We start from the raw sequence: 14,948 nt of genomic DNA, 5'->3' as shown, positions 1-14,948 counted from the left end.
TTCTGAAGTAGGAACTTTGCTTTGTTTTCTCTTTATTTGCTAAATTCCCTAAGGAAAGAATAAAAATGTCCATCACCCGTCTAGACTGCCAGAAAAAAGAAAACAGCAATTCCTCTATAATGAAGCAACTTTCCTTTTTTATCTCTTTTGTTTTTAGTTAAGCCACCTTCAAGGCAGCAGATAAAAAACACAAAACTTTTCTTTTCCCTTTTTTAATTGATCCAAGAATTAAACAACTTTTTTGTATTTTCTTTTCTATATTCATTGGACCTCCTACCTCTCCTATAATCACATTAGGACGTCCCAGAATGGGCCCTTTAGACTCCTACCACTGGCTGCATCTCCTTTTCCAAGCTCCTGCCTCCACACATTAACCTCTAGCTTTCCTCCTTGGCTGGCCCTACCCTAGCTGTTTGGTCTGGCCAATGGACCTCCACCCTTCAGTCCCACGCATTTTGGCATGGTCCATTTGCCAAAACACAGTTTGTCCCAGGATGAATGGATGGATGGATGGATAGGTAGGTAGGTAGATACTAGGTAGGTAGGTAGGTAGGTAGATAGATGAAGGGAGAGAGTGAGAGAAAAAGGAGATGACCCCAAACCCTAGCACTAGACATGGCTTCAGAGGACACTTTGAAACACCACAGGAATCCAGGGCTAAAAGGTACCTCAGAGGTCATCTATCCAACCCCCTGCTCTAGCAGGAGATCCTTACGATATCATAGAATAGCAGGGTTAGAAGGGAGGTCATATAGTCCAACTCCCTGGTCCAGCAGGAGACCTTATATCGTCTGGATTATTTTGGTGCTTCTAACAGAGAGGAAAAAGGGAAGGAGTTTTCTAGAACAAGGCTGCCATGTAGAGGAAGACAGAGATAGTCCTCTACTTACAACTACAATTGAGTTCAAAAGTTTTGTTGCCAAGAGCGAGCATTGTTAAAGTGAGTTTTGACACATTTTACTCAATCCATCCTTCAACGGTGGACATGAATCACTGTGGACCAGACTGAGAATTTGAGAGCAAAGGCCTGCCAGATTAACAATAATTGACACACTCATAAGGGAAGGGGCAGAATACCCATTGACTTACTGTATGTCTACCATCAAGCCTCAAATCCCTGTTGCTAAGCAAAACAGCTCTTCAGTGACCTTTCACCCATTTTACAACTTTTCTTTCCACCCTTAAGTAAATAGTTGCACCTGTTATGTTGTTTTGTGTGTTCAACGTCACAAGGACATTGTCTTTCCAGGTAATGAATTTTCCTGTATTGGTCTTGAGGGCAGCTGATGGCACACCATGACATCATACCAGAGTAATTTAGATACAGCAGTGTTTTGATGTTTAGTAGAGTATGCCATAGGGAAGACATAATAATATAATATAATAATATAATATAATATAATATAATATAATATAATATAATATAATATAATATAATATAATATAATATAATATAATATAATATAATATAATATAATATAATATAATATAATATAATAATATAATATAATATAATATAATATAATATAATATAATATAATATAATATAATATAATATAATATAATATAATATAATATAATATAATATAATATAATAATACAATACAATACAATACAATACAATACGATACAATATTGAATCATCAATTATTATATCTCTTTTCTTAGTCTTCTTACAGTATGCAAGTACATCTGCTCTGTAACTCCTGGATGCAATGTCCTGTACCTTCTTCTGCTTTGTGTCTCTTGCTTCTCCTCTAGTTGTCAGTTTTGTATGCTAGATTAGTTCTATTCTTTGATTTTTTTTTCTTACGGAGATTTGTTTCTTTTGTGAACTCTTGTTATAATGCTTTCTTTCTTTGATCTGATGAAAATCCATTCCTTCTTCATCATCTATGTCCACTTGCTGCTCTGATTTCCTCAAATACTCCTGTAATCTTGCACTTCCTGCAGATACAAGTGAAACACGAAAAATTAGGATATCGTGCAAAGGTTCATTTATTCTAGTAATGCAACTTAAAAAGTGAAACTAATATATGAGATAGACTCATTACATGCAAAGTAAGATAGTGCAAGCTGTGATTTGTCATAATTGTGATGATTATGGCTTACAGCCCATAAAAACCCCAAATTAGAATTAGAATATTGTGAAAAGGTGCAATATTCTAGGCTCAAAGTGTCCCACTCTAATCAGCTAATTAAGCCATAACACCTGCAAAGGGTTCCTGAGCCTTTAAATGGTCTCTCAGTCTAGGAATCACTATCATGGGAAAGACTGCTGACTTGACAGTTGACACCCTCCATAAGGAGGGAAAGCCTCAAAAGGTAATTGCAAAAGAAGTTGGATGTTCCCAAAGTGCTGTATCAAAGCACATTAATAGAAAGTTATGTGGAAAGGAAAAGGGTGGAAGAAAAAGATGCACAAGCAGCAGGGATGACAGCAGCCTGGAGAGGATTGTCAGGAAAAGGCCATTCAAAATTGTTGGGGACTTTCACAAGGAGTGGACTGAGGCTGGAGCCACCACACACAGAGGATCCTGGACATGGGCTTCAAATGTCATATTCCTCTTGTCAAGCCACTCCTGAACAACAAACAACATCAGAAGCGTCTTACCTGGGCTAAAGAAAAACAGACCTGGTCTGTTGCTGTGGTCCAAAGTCCTCTTTTCTAATGAGAACAACTTTTGCATCTCATTTGGAAACCAAGAAACCAGAGTATTGAGGAAGAATGGAGAGGCACACACTGCTTGAAGTCCAGTGTGAAGTTTCCACAGTCTGCATTGATTTGGGGAGCCGAAAGCCACTATTGAAGCATCCTGGTCTTCCATAACACTTCAGCAGTGGCACAGGCTGATAGCTTCCATGCCACGCTGCATTGATGTAGTAATTGCTGCAAAAGGGGCCCAAACCAAGTACTGAGTACATATGCATGCTTAAACTTTTCAGAGGTCTGATATTGTTCTATGTACAATCCTTGTTTTATTGATTGCATGTAATATTCTAATTTTCTGAGATGGTGGATTTGGGGTTTTCATGAACGCCATAATCATCACAGTTATGACAAATCACAGCTTGAACTATCTTGCTTTGCATGTAATGAGTCCATCTCATATATTAGTTTCACCTTTTAAGTTGCATTACTGAAATAAATGAACTTTTGCACGATATTCTAATTTTTCCAGTTTCACCTGTCTATACCAGACTGTCTCAGGTGGGGGAGGGGGAATAACAGCAGCAACCATGAGCATTCAGGTTGTGACTACAGGATTACATCTTTTCATCTTTACTGTTGTTTCTTAAGGGCCCATTAATTTAAGGCTTTGATTTCTACTGAGTATCTCAGACTAGTCAAGTACACTGTTCACCCAGAGAGAAAATTTGTTAAGAATTCCCCCTAAACTATGCTGTTGAGATCCACTGGCAAATAGCAATTGCTGTCTCTGCCTTAACCTCCTCTCTCTTCTTGTTTAGCAGTTAAATCGTTATTGCTGCAAAGGGCTTTACAGTTTTATATATTGTGAATAAAACATTGTAAGGAATTATCGAAAGGCTTAAAATAAGCTGAAATTAAAGCTGCTAGCATACTTTAGATTTGAAGATTGCATGCTTTTTCAGTTAATATGCAAAGCAGCTTGGGAAAAAAACCTTTTGCATTTTTTTTGCAAAAGGGATTATAAAACTGAAGGTAGAATGACTATTTCTGATAAAACAGGACCATTTTAAATGGATTTTATTTCCATTTATTTTTCCTTTATTAAATATATCATACAATACAAAATTATATTTTCACTATAAGACTTTTACAAGATCAGCAAAGTACATGTCCATTGTTATACGTTAAATACTTCTATATGTGTTATAGTTATAACTTTATATCTAATATATCTAATGAGCAACAAAATCTACATGAAATAACTTTCCACATAGAAAATGGACTAAACCTGTTTTTTAAAACTGAAAGTTTGATGTAATACGTATCATTTAAAATTCCAGCAAACATGTATATAAACCATTAAATTAATAATTAAAATATTTCTGAACATGTTATAACATTTTGAATTTATCCAGCAGTTTCTTGAATTTATCAAAAAATAAAATAGTTTTGTAATGAATAAAACAATTTTATTTCATAAACTGCTTGATGACTTAAAATAAAATGATGAAAATATTTACTGTATGTTATAATTTGGGAGATTTTCATGGCTTCAAGAGAAGATAACCAGATAACAGATCTGGTTTTCTGTCTCAAGATAGTGGCAATGTAATTCGTACGTTGGAGGTGATATGTACATGATTTGTTTGATGTGAACATGATCTGGAGGTTGGATGTGTTCACATTACTCTTTAAAGTTCTTCACAGCTTCCCCCTGCCTTTGAGTGTAGAGCCTATTTGATAGATGCCCCTCTCATATCTAATAGAACTTAATTGGTTTTAGAGGATGTTAGGTTTTATCCTTGAAATTGTGATACATACTTTGACTTAGGCTTTAGTCGCCATTTAAATGAGAGGCTGAAATGGTCTTTGAACCATATATGAGGTTTCCTCTTGCTTGGGGATCTCCTTCCAAGTGAAATAGCAAAAGAGATTCTTAGAAAGTCTAGAGAAAAACAAAGAATAATTATGACTGAACATGGCCAAGAACATTTGTTAAAGATTCTTTTAATATTATTATTTGGTCTCTTCAATCCAATGTTGATTTTTAGAACTGTATGGACTAGTCCCTGAAATGTTCTTAGGAAGACTTTAGAAGTGGTTTGTTATTGCATCCTTTTCAGGACTGAGAAAGAGTGACTGGCCCAAAGTCACCCAGCTGGCTTTGTACCTAAGACTAGAACATTCCCCCTGTTGACTTTCTCCCTCCAAGCAAAGTAAATGGGGAATCTGGCTGAATTTCAAAGATGGGAGGGAAGTAAGGTAGGGAGGCAGGGATGTTCCTTGCTAGCTTCTTATGCAAATTGAAGGGGAAACTAACAAGAAGTTAGAAAGTGGCCCCACTCTTTTTGCTTTATTACCCACTGATAGTCATTCTGTTTCTATGTTAAGGAAAGAAAATATCTTTGGACCAATGACCCAACCCACATTATTTAATAGATGACAAAAATAGGTCAATAGAGTTAATAGCAAAAAAATAAATAAATACACTAATAATCCTGACCATTTTATGATATTATCTATCTAAACAGTCCTTGTTGGCCTTTTTAACAATTTAGCTAATCATCATGGAAAAAGGGAAACGGGAAATAGAAACATAAGTAACCTATATCAGAACATTATACAGCTTGAATTAAATGTAGCTTGAAATGAGTCTTGGTTAATAACTGCCATAGTTTTTCATATAAGTGAATAATTCAGTGGCAATCATCAAAGATATTTCATAATCTACAGAAAGGAAATCATTTTTATTTAATGTTAAAAAGAGTATTATAAAACCATAAGATTTGTGCATATTGCTTGATTACTTATCAGTATAATTTTTAATTACTTGCTCACATTGTCTCTTCTTTCATTGAAAAATCATATGCAACTGCACCCTTTTCCAATTAAAACTGAAAACCAAATTAAAAAAAGAACCACTATTCAGCGTTAAGGAAAATGAAGAGAAGAAAATTTGAAAATGATTGACTTTATTTTTAGGTGAAAATGTTTTAGAAGATGCTTATCTAATTTACATTAAAAGAGTGGTAGAATATTTCAAAATGGACATCATACTTCTCAAACCTTGCAAGTTGAAACTGAAAGAAGATGCTGACTGAAAAATATTCAATTTTTAAATTCCATATTTCTTTGATGACCAATTAATGTTACTAACAAATATAATGTTAAAGTGATTAAAACAGAAGATTACCCATGATTCCATTTGATCTGATAAACTCTGTAAAAGAATTGAATGTGAACATGTACAAATGTGATTGATTTCAGACCATAACAGAAAATTGGAATATCATGTCTTTTTTTATATTATTATTGATTGTGCAATCTTACTCCAAAATACCTCACATCCATAAAATCAGGGATTTTTTTATCCTTATGATTTCTTATTTCTACAACCTTTCTTTCCAAAGTATTGTATATCTGTTTAGATGCCTAATCTTCACACTACATATGATTAGGTATGTTCATATTAACTGTTTTGTTTTTGCTTTAAGTCTGTAATTAAGTCTGTAATTTGTTATGTTAACCTAAGAACCGTTTTTTGGTCCTGCTGTTTCTGGAAATATATAATGTTACCAGCCAAGACCTAAAAACAGTTTGGAAATACAAACGGTTGGTTTGAGATTTTCAATGAACATTTTAGACTCATGAAAACATCCTGATAGCTAGCTGCCGAGAGAACCTGTATGCAATTCTAACATGACATAATATGATAAACAAACAGATAGCTTGTTCTAAATCCTACTTCAGTTTAATTCTGAAATCAGCTACATACAGTATTGTACAGTATTTTGGAGAGCTACACTCCAAAGGTAGGAATGCAGAAGTGTGTGTATGTGTGCGTGTGTATGTGTTTGTGTGTGTGTATGGATACATACATGTGGGTGGGTGAGTCTGGGTGGATACACACACACGAACATATATATATATATACGCACACACATACATGCATACACACACACACAAATATATATATATATGCTCAATGGTTAACACATCTGCCTAAGAGGCAATAGAGCACAGGTTCGATTCCCAGCAAGGGTATGGCTAGCTGATGAGAGCTAAATAGCTTGAAATAGATCTATACTAGTCTCCCTTTATTTATTTATCAGCACAAATATAACAAATGTAACAAAAAGGCAACAGTAAAAATATTGGCTTTCTGTCTGGATGGTCTCTTGTGACAAGCCGAAGGACAGAGAATGGAAGTGTGATCTTCCTCCCATATTTGGGCATACCCAGGGGTTGTGACTTTAAATATATACCTTTCACCCTGGCCTGGCTGATAAGGAGTCAAGCCCTGTAGCTCAATGGTTAACACATCTGCCTAAGAGGCAATAGAGCCCAGGTTCGATTCCCAGCAAGGGTATGGCTAGCTGATGAGAGCTAAATAGCTTGAAATAGATCTATACTAGTCTCTCCCTTTATTTATTTATCAGCACAAATATAACATATATATATATATATATATATATATATATATATATATATATATATATATATATATATATATATATATATATATATATATATATTTGAATCCCAGGTTCGAATCCCAGTAAGGGTATGGCTAGCTGATGAGAGCTAAATAGCTTGAAATAGATCTATACTAGTCTCCCTTTATTTATTTATCAGCACAAATAAAACACAAATATAACAAAGGCAACAGTAAAAATATTGGGTTTCTGTCGTGATGGACTCTTGTGACGAGCCGATTGACAGAGAATGGAAGCAGTTAGCTTCCTCCCATAATTGGGGCATGCCAGGGGTTGTGACTTTATATATATACATACATACATACATACATACATACATACACACACACACACACACACACACACACACACACACATATATATACATATATATATATATATATATATATATATATATATATATATATATATATATATATATATATATAATCAACTAAGATTTTATTCAGTATAAGGTAGTTTTATATTGCCTATCTTTGATTAAAAAAGCAGCTTGTCTTCAGCTTATACACATACACAAAGCAATTGTTAGGAAAACAATTTAAATGCTTTGTGTGCTATAATTATTTTGCCTCTGTTGTTTAAATTAAGCCCGGCAGAGAAATCAGGAATTGTGACTACCCGTTAGTATTTATGTTCTCTATTAGCTTTAAGTGGGTACATATCAGTTTACACACACACTTAATAGATTACATTTTAATTTACACACACACAATTGGTTGTTTGTGCTGAGAAACAAAGGCAGGAGAAAATGACCTGAGTCAAGCAATCTCTTAGACAAAGAATTGGCAGTGACAAAGGAAGGCATACAGAGTAAATTCCAAATAGTGTATATGCATTGTGTAAAGGAGTTTCACAAAGTGCAGAGAAATCAGTATTGCTGAATTCACATTTAATTCAATAGGCATGTTTGAGTTTTATCATATTAATTGGTCATTGGTATATTTGAAATGAGTAGAAGAAAAAAATCTGAAGATTACATAGGCCAGTATCTTGTATGATACTACCATCCTGCAAAACAGTGATGCAAAGAATTGTTTGGATTAGCCTAAATATAAACCAAGAAATCTTTCAGTATTATGCATTTATTAAAACTGCTTAACATTAAAAAAAAATCTGGAATTCTTTCCAGTTAACCAAATCCACCTAATTCACCAGTCCCGGGTAGCTAAAGTATTTGTTGCAATAAGACACAAAGGATTCATGAGTAGAATACATTATTTCATTATTTTTTCCCAAAAGAGTTTCATTATTTTTTTCCAAATGCCCAATTATCAGCAAACAAAGTAATTGAACTTTTCACTCATAAAGGACGTTCAAAGTCTTAAAATATTTCAAGGAAAACATGTAAGTTTAGTTATTGTTCTCATATTTCTATAATGCACTGATTTGGTTACTCTATAATACACTATATTGCCAAAAGTATTTGCTCATCCATCCACATAATCAGACTCAGTTGTGAGTGAATACTTTTGGCAGTATAGTGTATATTCATGGCCAGTTTAAGAAATAATTTACCTTGGCAACATTGGCAGCATGGGATTAAATTCAGAACTAGGAATTAGCTAGAAAATCACTCAAGTGTGTTCCTTACTTTTTAGAATACCAGCTCAGTACCACTCACTAAATCTTGTATTTGATCAAATTAAGTATTTTCTTTGCAGAGACAATTATGCATCAGTTACCTAGCTAAAAACAATTTTTATTCAAAAATTCTATTCCATTCTATTCCATTCCATCTATCTACAGCAAAAATAGGTGTGTTTGACCATCAATGGCTTTAAGTGATTCAAGCAAAATCCCCTTTTAAAAAACATATTTTGATACAAAACAACAATAAATACCATTCCAAGGCTTCACTGCATGTAAATATCAACTCTATAACAAGTAGTAAAATAAATGAGTAATACATCAGGAAAATAAGATATCTTTCTCCTGTACTACTAGAAACATTATTAAAACTTGCATTAACAGGAAGCAAAACAGCACAACACTTCATATGGTTAAAGTATTATATAGTTATGCACAGAGGCAACAAAAACACATTTATAAAGATTATAAAGAAATAATTCAAGAAGACTAACAAAGTCCTTTTCATTATTATTTCAGAACCTTCAGAAACACACTCTTACCATATTAATTTTATAACACTCAGTTCATACAAACTTTATTTTTGCATTATTGTATAATATATTTATGTTATTTATAGATCTTAAATTTGTCAGTATTCAAATTGTTTCCCTTTGATAATAATTTGATTAATACAATGTGGAATTCTAATCAATTAGGACTGTGCAACATGTTTTAAAGAGGATTTTCACAAAACATGGAAATGCAACAAAGCATCTGTTTCAAAATTGTTAAAGCAACCATCTTCAGAAGAAGACTTGTACTGCAGTTTTGAAAACTGTTTCTGCTGCCTTTTCATGTAGATGCATGGTGTAGAATCTCCATGTGCATGCATTTGGTAGAAATTAGTACTAGTCTTTTAAATTTCTTGAGTTTCTGTTATATTACTCCAAATTCATTAGTAGGCCTGTAATCTTATATACTCTTGTCTTGTGGTATACTGTAGAGGGCATGGAGAGTACCTTGAAGGACAGTGGGAAGATCTGTTACCAAGGCAACAATCAGACAAGAATCCCAGTCCAAGAAACATACTTAATTTACATAAAGATAAATTGAAAAAGGAAATAAGTACATTCAGGCTTGCAAGATTTGGTTACTATAGCTGTTTTAATAAAAGTAGTTTTAGGCTGATGTGGCATTGGTTTCTTAGTCTGGTCTACTTTATAGAGCTGGCATCTACTTCTCAGTTTTTCATTCTATCTAAAGTTTCTTCTATGGTGGTATACTATTTTCATAATACCAATTATTCCCAAAACTATCTTGGAGAAAAGGATCTTCCAATCATTTTTTTCACTCCCCAAAATCAATTATTGTTCTTTCCTTGCCTCCTCTCCCAAATCTGTTTCCTGAAAGTACAGATATTATGTCACTTTTGTGATAAAAATATTTATTTTATATTTTATTTTATATGGGAAAGGGAAGGTGTTAGTTTCCTTTTCCCCTGAAAGAAATAATCAAGATTAGGAATAGAGAAAATATATATATTTTTTTGAAAACTCTAAATCTGAATAAAATGTTTTTACATGGCATCCATTCAGGCAAAACATGACATTTTTATCTTTTCTTGGTGGTTAAATTTTTCCATGAATTTTAATTATTAAAAAATGCAATTAAAGAAAGAATAATCTTAGCACAAAAATTCTGTACCAATTAGTCTAAAATTAGATATACTAGGACAATGAATTCTCTGCACTTATATAGGTAAAGTGCCCTATATTCTAAATTGCTGAATAAGGGACTAACTTGGTTCTTGTCATTTCTGCACAATAGCATATAAATTACAAAGACAATTATGCAGCAGCTTATGTCAGGCACGCAGAACTGTCATGTAATAAGGAAGCTACTTTTAGTTTTCCCTTTGTAACAATGCTAAAACCTGTGGCAATTTCCAATCTAAGCCAACATAGTCTTGACTATGTAGTCTTTTGTGCATTTCAATTGTGCACTTTTTAACTTTTTATCAGCTACTCAATTATTATATTATCTCACTGAACTATTTTACATGAACAAGAATAGTTTTATTATAAATATTATAATAAAGGTGACTTTGCCTCCAATTCTAAAAAAAGAAAAAGCTTTATCATAAGCTTAAGGATTTAAAGAATCTGAAAAAATAGCAAATATCTAAATAAGATGTTTATCTTAGAGAGTTATAAACAGATTAAGGATTCAAATGAAATTGAAACTTTTACAATAAGATTTTAGAGTTAATTAAATCAGAGGAAGTTGTATTAAGTATGATCACTGCCATAGGATATTGACACATATGCACTGTAAATAAAACCTAAAAGCAGAATTATGCACCAAACCCATTAAATGTTGAATTCTTTACTCTGGATAAAGAGTTCTGCTCTGCTAACTATGTATTATGAGTAAGGTGACCAGACGTTCCGCTTTTGGTGGGAGAGACATGGTTTTTAATAATTTGTACCATGTCCTGCGGCTTGTTCAAAAAGTCCCGATTTTCCAAAAGAAAGAAAATCAATTTTAAAAAGGATGCTGTTAAAAAAAAGTTTTTATTTCTCTGCAGTGTTGTTCCCAATATGGCCTTTAGAGGGCAGTGGTTTCCCTCCCTCCCCTCCTGTGCGTGCGCGCACCAATGCATGCTGTTTTTATGCAGGGAGAGCGACGGCTTTCCGGCGGCGGCAGCGTGGCAAGGAGGAGGCTCGGTCCCGGACCAAGCGGCTCAGCCGTCGGAAGTTTTTTTTTTGCCTGCTTCTCTCAGGCGCTGCTCTCCCTGCAGCCATGCCGTGCAAGATGCTGTCAGCAGCCTGGTCTGGGTGAGCCGAGGGGAGGCAGGCGGGGATCCGATTGGGAGAGGCTGGCGATGGGGGTGGCTTTTGAAAGGGTTGGGGGGCGTTGGGGGAAAGGCAATCAGGGGAAGGCTGCTTTGCAACCGCCAGCGAAGTCCCATCCCCCCCGCTCTTGCCTTTCCTTCTGCTTGTTCCATCCCAGCAGAGGCTGAGCTCGCCTCTTATTTGAACTTCCTGCATCCCCCCCAAATGGAGCACCTCATTTCAAGCAACGAGGGGTGCCAAGCAGGGCAGGGTTGCAAACACCCCCCTCCACCCAAGGCTGTAGGCGAAAGCTGCTCTCTAGCGTCCCGTCCCTGCCCTGCCTTCCCAGAGCCATCTCTGTGGAGGTCCTTTTTGGCTTTAACACGAAGCCTTGAGGGGGAAACAGGGTGCGCCCAGGCACCTGTCTCAGACTCTGTCCCTGAATCAGGAACGCTGGAGAAGCAGGCGCAGATCGCTGGCTTTTTAAATCAACTTTTTGGAAGGAGGATTGGAGAACGGATGGGGCGAGTACTAAAGGCATCCCGGCTGAAATCACTTTTTAAAAAAGTCATTTTTTAAAAATCCCACTTTTAAGGCGGTGAGCAGATCTAATGCTCCTTCTGACACCCCACAACAGAGAAGGGGAGGGGGAAAAGAAAGTTAGGGAAGGAAGGAAAGAAGGAAGGAAAGGAAAGAAAGAGGGAAGGAAAGAAGGAAGGAAGGAAGGAAGGAAGGACGGAAGGAAGGAAGGAAGGAAGGAAAGGAGGAAGGAAGGAAAGAAGGGGAAAAAAAGAGTGACTGGCCTCATTTCATCCAAGCAGGTTTTCATGCCTAAAATGGGACTAGAAATTCCTGATTTCTTGTCTGGTGCCTGAACCACTACTAGGCAAACTGGCTCTCTTATCCATATTTGATCTACTGTGACCAAATATCTTACAAATCGTGCCAGGAAAGCAGCTCAGCACAGCTGCATTGAGCAACAGGAATTATTTTTATGACTGTGTAGTTTCTCCTTTTGCAAAACTAGCAGATTAAACAGCAAACTCGCCACAAGATTGCAAGTAACTTCTAAAACTTCTCCTCAAATAGCAGTTATCTGAAACTACCCAGTGAGCAGAGTTGGGTGTTGATATTATTGTATTTCTGTATAAAGCCATGAATTTGTTATAGAAGGTCATAGACAAATAGCTGTCCTTTGGGGTCATTACAGGTCTCTGGATTAGAAGAACATGGGTGTTTTCTGATACGGAAGCATTTTGTATAAAATAGAGTACAACATTGGGTAATAAACAATAGCTCCAAACTTAGTTTTAAATTCATACATTTAAATTCATTGCTATTTTTACATACTATGTGAACGAGACAGTTTTAATATTCCAACACTTCAGGATACAGTGTTAAGCTTATTGCATTGGGAGATTTTGTACAACATTTGCTTAAAATATTTAAGAAAAAAATGGTTGGATATTTTGTTGTTTAGAATGCAAGGCAAGCACACTTCAATTTTAAGGAACTGGGATTATTTCCATATACTGTACAGCTATACCTTGATTTACAACCACAATTGACCCTAAAATTTCCATTGCAAAGCAAGATGGTTCCTCATTTCATGACCTTTCTTTCCACAGTTGTTAAGTGAGTCACTGCAATTGTTAAGTGAACCATGCAGTCATTAAGCAAGTTTGGCTTTTCTCCGTCACTTTGCTTGTTGGAAACCAGCTGGGAAAGTGACAAATGGTGATCACATAATCCTGGATACTGCAACTATCATGAACACATGCCAAGTGCCAAGCAAATTTTAACCATGTGGTCATGAGGATGGTGCAGTGGTCATAAAGGAGAAAAACAGTCACAAGTCAGAAAAGCAACAAAGATGATTAGGGGACTGGAGGCCAAAACATATGAGGAACTGTTTCTGGAACTAGGTATGTCTAGTTTAATGAAAAGAAGGACTAGGAGAGACATGATAGCAGTGTTCCAATATCTCAGGGGTTGCCACAAAGAAGAGGGAGTCAAACTATTCTCCAAGGCATGTGAGGGTAGAACAAGAAGCAATGGGTGGAAACTAATCAAGGAGAGAAGTTGTGAATGTTCCAACACTGGAGGTTTTTAAAAAGATGTTGGATAACCATTTGTCTGAAATGGTGTAGGATTTCCTTCCTAAGCAGGAGGTTGGACTAGAAGATATCCAAGGTGCCTTCCAACTCCGTTATTCTATTCTAACATATACTGTTTTAAAGAAGCGCAGAGGGAACAATCCTCCAGGCTTTAGTAACTATCACTAAGTGTTGTAGTTTATGATTCTTGATGAATGTATTCTATTTTATTTTTCTTTATGTACACTGAGAGCATATTCACCAAAGACAAATTCCTTGTGTGTTTAGGAGTTTAGCTTCTCTCTCTTGAAAATGTAAGCTAGCATAAGGCATTATAATGCAAGCTAGCCTTAGCTAGCTTGCAGTTCATTTAGTGACCAACGTTACAATGGCATTGAAAAAAGTGACTGATGACCATTTTTTCACACTTAGCAACCATTTTTCACACTTAGTGACCATTGCAGCATCTTCATGGTCACGTGATCAAAATTTTGATGTTTGGCAACAGATTCGTATTTATGATGGTTTCAGTGTCCTGGGGTCATGTAATCACCTTTTGTGACCTTTTGACAAAATATAAAATTTTTAATCAAGCCCCCCCCTCCCCCCAGTCAATGGTGTCCCTCTTTACCAATCTGAAAATCTGGTCACCTTAATTATGAGGTCACCTGTTTTTTTGTCTATTCTCCATCTCTTTTTGTAAACGTGTCTCTCACGTACTCATAGAAAAGTAATTGATGATTAAGATAACTATTTCCAGAATAAGAATTTATGATAAAATAATTGTGATGTATAATTCCACTTCAAATTGCTCAGTCTCTGAATCATATTAGGTTTTTTATCACCACTTTAGCAATAATTAAAAAAAAACACTTCCCTTACCAGTAAAATTTACCATATACATTACAGCCAAATATGTACTAGTTTTGCAATCTGGATGGTAGGAAAATTGTTTCCTTATCTCTAACAATAACACCTTGTTCAGATAATAGTATATTCTGATAAGATAAATTCAAGTAGCAGAAGAATGTTTCTTTGTATAATTTAGGGGGATATAACTGGATTTTATATTTGTAAAGAGATATGAAATACTTATAAAGCCATTTGTTCATTTCATAAGAAAAAAGGATGAACACCTTGATTTACCTTTTTTCTAGTTTCTGGAATGGTAGTTTTCTTTTCCTATTGAATCTGTAATTTGATTTTTCTTGCCTTATGAGACTATCATATAATATATACTTGGTTCAAGCCATCTCAAAGTTTTGATTCCACAACAAGCCATTTTACTGATATTCAT

This window comes from Thamnophis elegans, chromosome 6 (assembly GCF_009769535.1).
Source record: "Thamnophis elegans isolate rThaEle1 chromosome 6, rThaEle1.pri, whole genome shotgun sequence".
Lineage (NCBI taxonomy): Eukaryota > Metazoa > Chordata > Lepidosauria > Squamata > Colubridae > Thamnophis > Thamnophis elegans.
The sequence above is the reverse complement of the archived record's forward strand: the minus strand, read 5'-3'. Positions refer to the sequence as shown.